The sequence below is a fragment of the Lepidochelys kempii genome, chromosome 10 (assembly GCF_965140265.1).
Source record: "Lepidochelys kempii isolate rLepKem1 chromosome 10, rLepKem1.hap2, whole genome shotgun sequence".
Taxonomy (NCBI): Eukaryota; Metazoa; Chordata; order Testudines; family Cheloniidae; genus Lepidochelys; species Lepidochelys kempii.
Genome location: NC_133265.1, coordinates 70104177 through 70110603, shown reverse-complemented (window position 1 = coordinate 70110603; position 6427 = coordinate 70104177). Strand labels below are relative to the sequence as shown.

Genomic DNA, 6427 nt, shown 5'->3' with positions numbered 1-6427 from the left:
GCTTCCCCGGCTTCTCAGACAAAGTCCCAAGTTCAAGTCCGCGCTGACGGGCTTTGCCATGGGATTCTCAGCTCCTTTCCATCCCCGCCTTTTGTTCGCCTCTGACAATTGCTCTTTATTCCCCCCCTCGCCCCCGCCCGCCCTCCCTCCCTTCTGTACTTGGCACCGTTTAGCAGCCTGACTGCAAACTTAACAACCCTGGTTCTTGGTAAAAGCACTCAAATTACCCTTCTTTCTACATATATACATTTCCCGGGGAGTGCGCGTCTCCCTGCTACAAGGGCTCAGGGGTGTCATGCCAGTCCCCTAGTGCATGACCCAGAGTCCCTTTACACGGGAACTCAGGGGCTTGCTCTCAAAGTTAAGCTTCCAAAGCCCCTAGAGACAACTTGCTGCTAAAGTCTGTAAGACACTGTGCTAGCAGGAGGAGAGAATAAGCCTGAAAGATTCAGCAGCTCTTCTCTCTGGGGCTTCCCAAAGCCAAGGCAGACGCGGGACTGCGCTCAGGTAAGAAGAACTTTGCATTTACTTGTCGTGTTTTTTTCTTTTTCTTTTTCTTTTTTTCTTTGATGCCACACTTTCTGAGCTGCAGACTGGCTTAGCGATGACAGGTTTGCACTTTACGGTCTCAGGCCTATTTCTGGGGGTTCCCCTCCCCCCTTAAGCGGCAGGCAATACACCCGTTTTGCATAAATCAAAAGTCACTGGCGGTTGCTATTTGGTTAAGTGTCACACTTTGACCCGGGACCAACTCACGGAGCCGGGGCTCGCGAGCTGATGCTCTAATAATGAAGTGTCTTGGTGACACAATGGCCGCGTCTACAAAAAAAGTTCTCACCCCTTGGGTTCAGCCAGTCGCCTTACAAGGGGCTGGTGTCACCGCGCCACTCCTGACGGGTCCGGGTCAGCTAGCCACTTCCTCTGGCTGCTTCCAGGGGAAGGGGGAGCGGGACAGGGGAGCAGGCGGGACACAAGTTAGGGCGCACGAAGCCTCTGGCTGCAAACTGTAGCCGGGTGGTTGCAATTCGGAGCGCTCGGTAGTAAGTACACGTGGCGATCCCAGGTTCCCAGGGCGCTTGGTGCTCTCCGGCTCTCCGCCCTCCCCCTGCTACTTAAAGCTGGGAGCTCAAACAGAGACTTGCGGCTACTTCTGCCTCCCCTTCAGAAGCCCCCCTGGTTAGGAGGTGACCACCCCCTGCAGCAGTCACAGCGGTCAGGACTGTCCCGGGGACAGATACGCGCAGCCAGTGAGGGGAGAGAGAGAACTGAGCTCCTTAAAGCAAAGACCGGTGCCCGCTGCAAGGCGGCGGGGTTACCCGGGGGAGGCGGGGGGGGGGCAGCGCAGCCTTAGCCTTGGTACAAGCCCCACTGGGCGTGTTAGCGAGTGGCGTTCTCTAAAACCCCTTTGCTGAGCCACCCGAGCCGGGGAGAGATGCAGGGATAAGGCGATCTGCGGAGGTTCCGCGCGCCCTCCTCCGCCTCCACCGCAAACAAGCGGGTGGCTTTGCAGACCCTTGTCAAAGTCGGGAGCGGAATAAACGGGCTTCAGTTTCAACCGCAGCCGCGCAGGGGGCCTCCAGACCGACCAGAGAACCGAACCGTGACACACATCGGGGGGCAGGACCCCGGAGCGCACTAGAGGTCAAAGCGCACTTGCCTTTTCTGTGCAAGCAGCGCCTCTGCAGCCAGAAGCTGCTTGTTTGGGTTAAATGTTTGCACATGGTTGTTTGGAGGGCTAGACAGTCCTGGCGAGTGATGGTAGATCGTTGTCGGTGCGTGACACCGCGGCGCACACACCGTAGACGGTTTGCTTATTGCTCTAGAGCGGAGACGTCCTTTTCATGCAATGGTTGCCCACAAGACAGCAGCAGCATGTCAGAAGCAGACCAACCCCAGGCCGAATATTGGAAGCTAAAGGCAGGGCCGCTCCTGTGGCTCTTTAGCCCCCTGTCTGTGCGGCAGCCCCCTTCCCCTGTCCCACGGAAGTCAGATGGCTGCTCCCGGACGGAGGAGACAGTTCAGGGCTGTGAGATTCCTGCTGACACCCGCATGGGACAGAAGCTCTGACCGCCGGGAGTCCAGCTGGGTCCAGCGCAGTAAGGGGTGCGCAGTAGTCATGTGACTGTCACCTGCAAACACTGGGGAGCAGAGGGCCCCCCCCCGATCAGCCCAATGTTTTGCCCTCCCCTCCTCTGGAGTCCCCCCACCCCTTCCTGCTGACAAGAAGAAACGCCAGGGCCCTGCTCGTTCTGTATTGGTGCCTGGTGGCGATGCCCGTGAGATCAGCCGGGCTGCTGAGAGCTGGGAAGTAAACCTGGACCTTGCCGTGGCGTTGCTGAAAACGCCCTGCAAAAGCTGGCTTCGGCTTGCGGCTGCTGCGGCTGGCGGGCACAGCACAGCAGGGTTAATGTAAAGAGCGCCCTGCATAAGCTCGGGCCATAGCACTGGGGAGGGAAACGCCTATACACGTACACACAAACATATACCCACAGACACACCAGAGACATCTACCCAGGCAAATACACACTCGCAGCTACACTTACATAGACACAGACGCGGACACCAACACGCTGACATCGAGCTAGAGATGACATTTCGCTACTCCAGTCTATCAGGGTACACCGGACTAACAGCCGCCCCGCTGTCCAGAGACCCTTGAACACTCACCAAGAGCTTCTCTCTCTTGAGATGAGACTATTTGCTACTAGAATGGACTTTGGGGCGGGGGGGGGGGGTCCATGGAATAGGGAGAAAGAACAGGTGCATTTGCAAACCCACTAATTCTCATGCTAAATAGCAAACAGGCAAGATGGGGTTCTGGTGGGTGGCTAAAGCTACTAGAAACCCTGCAGGAACGGAACCGCAGCCTTCTGCAATGCTACCCCCGGTTACCTCCATCGAACCTTACACTTCGGCTCTGCGGCTCTAGTTTCTTTCTAGCTCCTTTCCTTCCTGTCATGTATTTGTTTTGAAAATCCCAATGAGCACCTTCAACACAAAAACAACCTAAGGTGGGCTTTATGAGAGGTGGCATTTGATTGGCTGGCACGGATGATGTCTGGTGAGCACTAAAACAACCTGATCAGTAAAAATCCTACAGACCGATCAATACAGCTGGATTTTCCCCCCATTCGCCTCCCTAATATTCTAGGAGCTTAAAAAAAAAGAGAGAGACGCTTCAGGAAAGGACCAGGACATTGTATCGTCCTGGCTCATAGCCCGAGCCATCAAAATGGAGAAAAGGAAAGGAAGTCACAAAAACACTGTAAATAAAGATAAACCAGTAAATAGGAGCAGCTGTTAAAAATAAAGCAAAAAGAACTGCGTGGGGCCGAGGAAGAGGAGCCAGATCATGAGGAAGCTGCAGGACTTGAATTACTGGCTTCCAGAGAATTACAGACTGCAAAATAACCCCAGACTGGGAATAAAAATCAATTGTAATCTGTTTTAAAAGTGGTCTGTTTCCTTAAATACCGAACCTAAAAAATTAAAGTTGGGGTAATTTGTATCCATTTGCTAAGAGCAAACCCCACAATGGAAGAAAAGTGGAGCTGTTCGCCCTTCTGGGGGCCATGGAGAAATACCCACACCTAGAGTAGGAGGTTACAGCCACATTTCCGGGGGCGATCAAGCTTTACAGTACCCTAGTCACTCATCTGGGGTGTATCGATGACCTCTGGATGGCAGTATGTTGTTAAAACAAGTATAACACGAGTTCTGGGCGATTTAAACAGATATCCGCATATTTCCGTGGCATTGTGTGTGCAATATAGTGACCTTTTTAGGTGGACTATTTCAGGAGAGGCATTATACTGGAGTACACTCACATTTCTGCGGAATTATGTTGTACGATGTCCCCACATTTCTGGGATATTATTATGGACAGTATTCCCACCTTTGCAGTGGGAATTCATCTGCACAGTCCATTCATATTTCAGGAATTCTATTGTACAATGTTCCCACATTTCTGGGGGGCGGGGGAAGGTACACGGGTTGTAGTCCCATATTTCTGGAGTGGAGTAGTCTGTGCCAACTAGCCACAATTCTCGGGATTTCTAAATGCACGAGTCGCACATTTCTAGGTGTATGGGTTATTCTGTAGAGTGTGCCCACATTTCTAGAAGGATCGGTCTGTAGAGATTGGACAGCCAGCCCTGCAGTTCTGGACAGAGGTTTCAGGTACCCTATTCACACACTTCAGAGAGGGAAATGGGGGGAGGGGTTGATGGGTAGAATACATCCCCATTTCTGGGGGTGGGGTTGTATACTTATACCAACGCTTCGGGGGGAGTGTTATATATGACGGACTCGGCACACATCTGCTGTAAGCGAAGGGCTTGGCATGTGTTGTCTATGCATGTTCCTCTTTAGCGGTGACTGTTTTTTTAAAAATGTTCCCGAAGCGATGAATGAGTGGGGCGCGCGTAGGTCAGCATGGCACCCGTCCTCTAGCGCCCAGAGCCTGGGATATTAATTACAGCCTGTTCCAATTACAGTGGGGGGCTGGACTGTCGGCCACCGCACCAGAATTCCTCCCTCTCCCCCAGCTCTACCGGAAAAGTCCTTTCCCGTCTTCGTGCCATAGGGACGGGTCACTTGAAATGGAGAGACAGGAATTCAGTGTAATGTCTCAACCCAATCGATTAAACGAGGTGCCATTTACAGCTCCGGTGCGTTTATTAGCCCTCTCCCTAGATAGATGGATCCATTCCTCTGTATTCCCAGAGGCATGGCTGTTGTGGTCTATACATTTCAAACGCAGTCGTCTTTTGTTGCACTCTGAGCTGTGACTAAGGATTGAAATCTCAGCAGAAGGGCACTGTAGTGTTGGCGCTTCCTAAACATAGCAAAGAGCATCTCCCCCCCCCCCCCCCTTCTGTCTTTATAAAACCCTCATCCTGAAAAACAACAAGCGATGGCATTCCTGGGATCTTTACTTCCTCCTGACACCCTCTTAAGTATTGAATGATCAAAGTGATGGGGCTATTTTCGAAGGGTTTCCTTCTAAAAGTTCAGCATCTATTTTGCTCTTTAAAAACAAACAAATCCCCGGTAGAAGCGTCCCCAAACTTCTGACCTCTTTATTCAGGGATGTTAAGGACAGGCCTGTAATTTACTTATGCGATCGCAGGTCTTTTCCATGGTGACCACCGCAGGAGAAAGGAATTAGGAGTTTCTAAGGTTTATTTATTTTCCTGGCACGCCTGCATTTAAAACAGTCGTCAAAATACAGAGAATCTAGACGCCAAACACTTGAAACAAACGGTTTCGAAAATAAAGGAATGCGCCACTTTGAGACCACCACGATGGAAAAGGAGAAAAGACTGAACTTCATCCAACTCAGGGAAACACTGGTCACGAATTCCTCCGTTCTCAGCGCTCCCCCATCTGCCCCATGCCCAAGGTGGGGTGAGGGTGGGAGAGACTCCAGTAGCAACTACAAATCAGCCTGAACTCCCTTCTCTGGCAGGGATTCGTGGGGGGGGGGGGGGGGGACGGAGAGAAGCCCTGATTGGCTGCTTTCATACAAAATCCTGTGCTGGGTTTTCGTGGGAGGGAGCTGCACCTTGTAGACAACCAGCTCCTTCCAGTCAGATCAGGGATTTCTCTTAGCAGACGAAGGCCGAGGCTCGGCGATGGGATGCTCCCTTCCCGTGGGGACGTGCACACGCCTCCCCTCTCCTTCAGCTGTGCGATGCCCCCCAATCGCATCCTGTCCAGGGGCGAGCAGAGCCCTTTCCCCTCCCAGGCAGCCATTTTGTAGCAGGTGCCTGCTGCTATGCCAGGCACAGGGCTGCTCAGGAGGGGCTGCCGAATCAGAACACGCGCAAGGCAGCTCTGTCGTCCGTCCCCCCACCTCCATCCAGCTGTTCGAGCCTTGCCTCCTTCCCAGTCGCTTACAGTGGGGGGCTCCTTTCGGTGGGAAATATATTACCTCGCCCGCTTCCCTCTCCCATTGACAGAGATAAACATGCAAATGAGGCGATTTGCATGCTATTAACATACAGGCAGATGGGGGGAGGGGGTTGCCTGGGTGCGCAGTGCAGCATGTGTTAATGCAAAACACAAACACCAGCCATTGCTAAAGGAGATTGCAAGCGGCGCCTACAAGTTCCTGCATCGCTTTCCTATTTTCCTATGTATTTAGATCCATATTTCTTGTAAAAAAATCCCTTCCTTTCAAAGCTTAGTTGGAGGCAAACGTGACTGACATGACATTACCGCGAGACCCTAGTACTCAGGTCCTGCACCCTGCAGACAAGGCCAGAACCCAGTGCTGGGAAACTCCAGGCTGGGGAAACTGGTTCAAATCCTTCTCCATCCATCCGTCCATCCACACACGCAGGCACAATTGGATCTGCAGAGGATTAAATCCTCCCTAACGAGCATGTACATAGCACCCCTTAGACAGCCAACCACGCCTCTA

General features: G+C 52.5%; 1 long non-coding RNA gene across 1 annotated transcript in view; it reads left to right on the top strand.

Moving 5' to 3' along the window:
* The first annotated feature begins 259 nt into the window (after positions 1-259).
* The window catches only part of LOC140895032 (uncharacterized), a 72790-nt gene continuing 66622 nt past the window's right edge, over positions 260-6427 (top strand). Inside the window, exon 1 of the long non-coding RNA XR_012154045.1 lies at positions 260-507. This is a non-coding gene — a long non-coding RNA (uncharacterized lncRNA). The remainder of the gene's footprint in view (positions 508-6427) is intronic.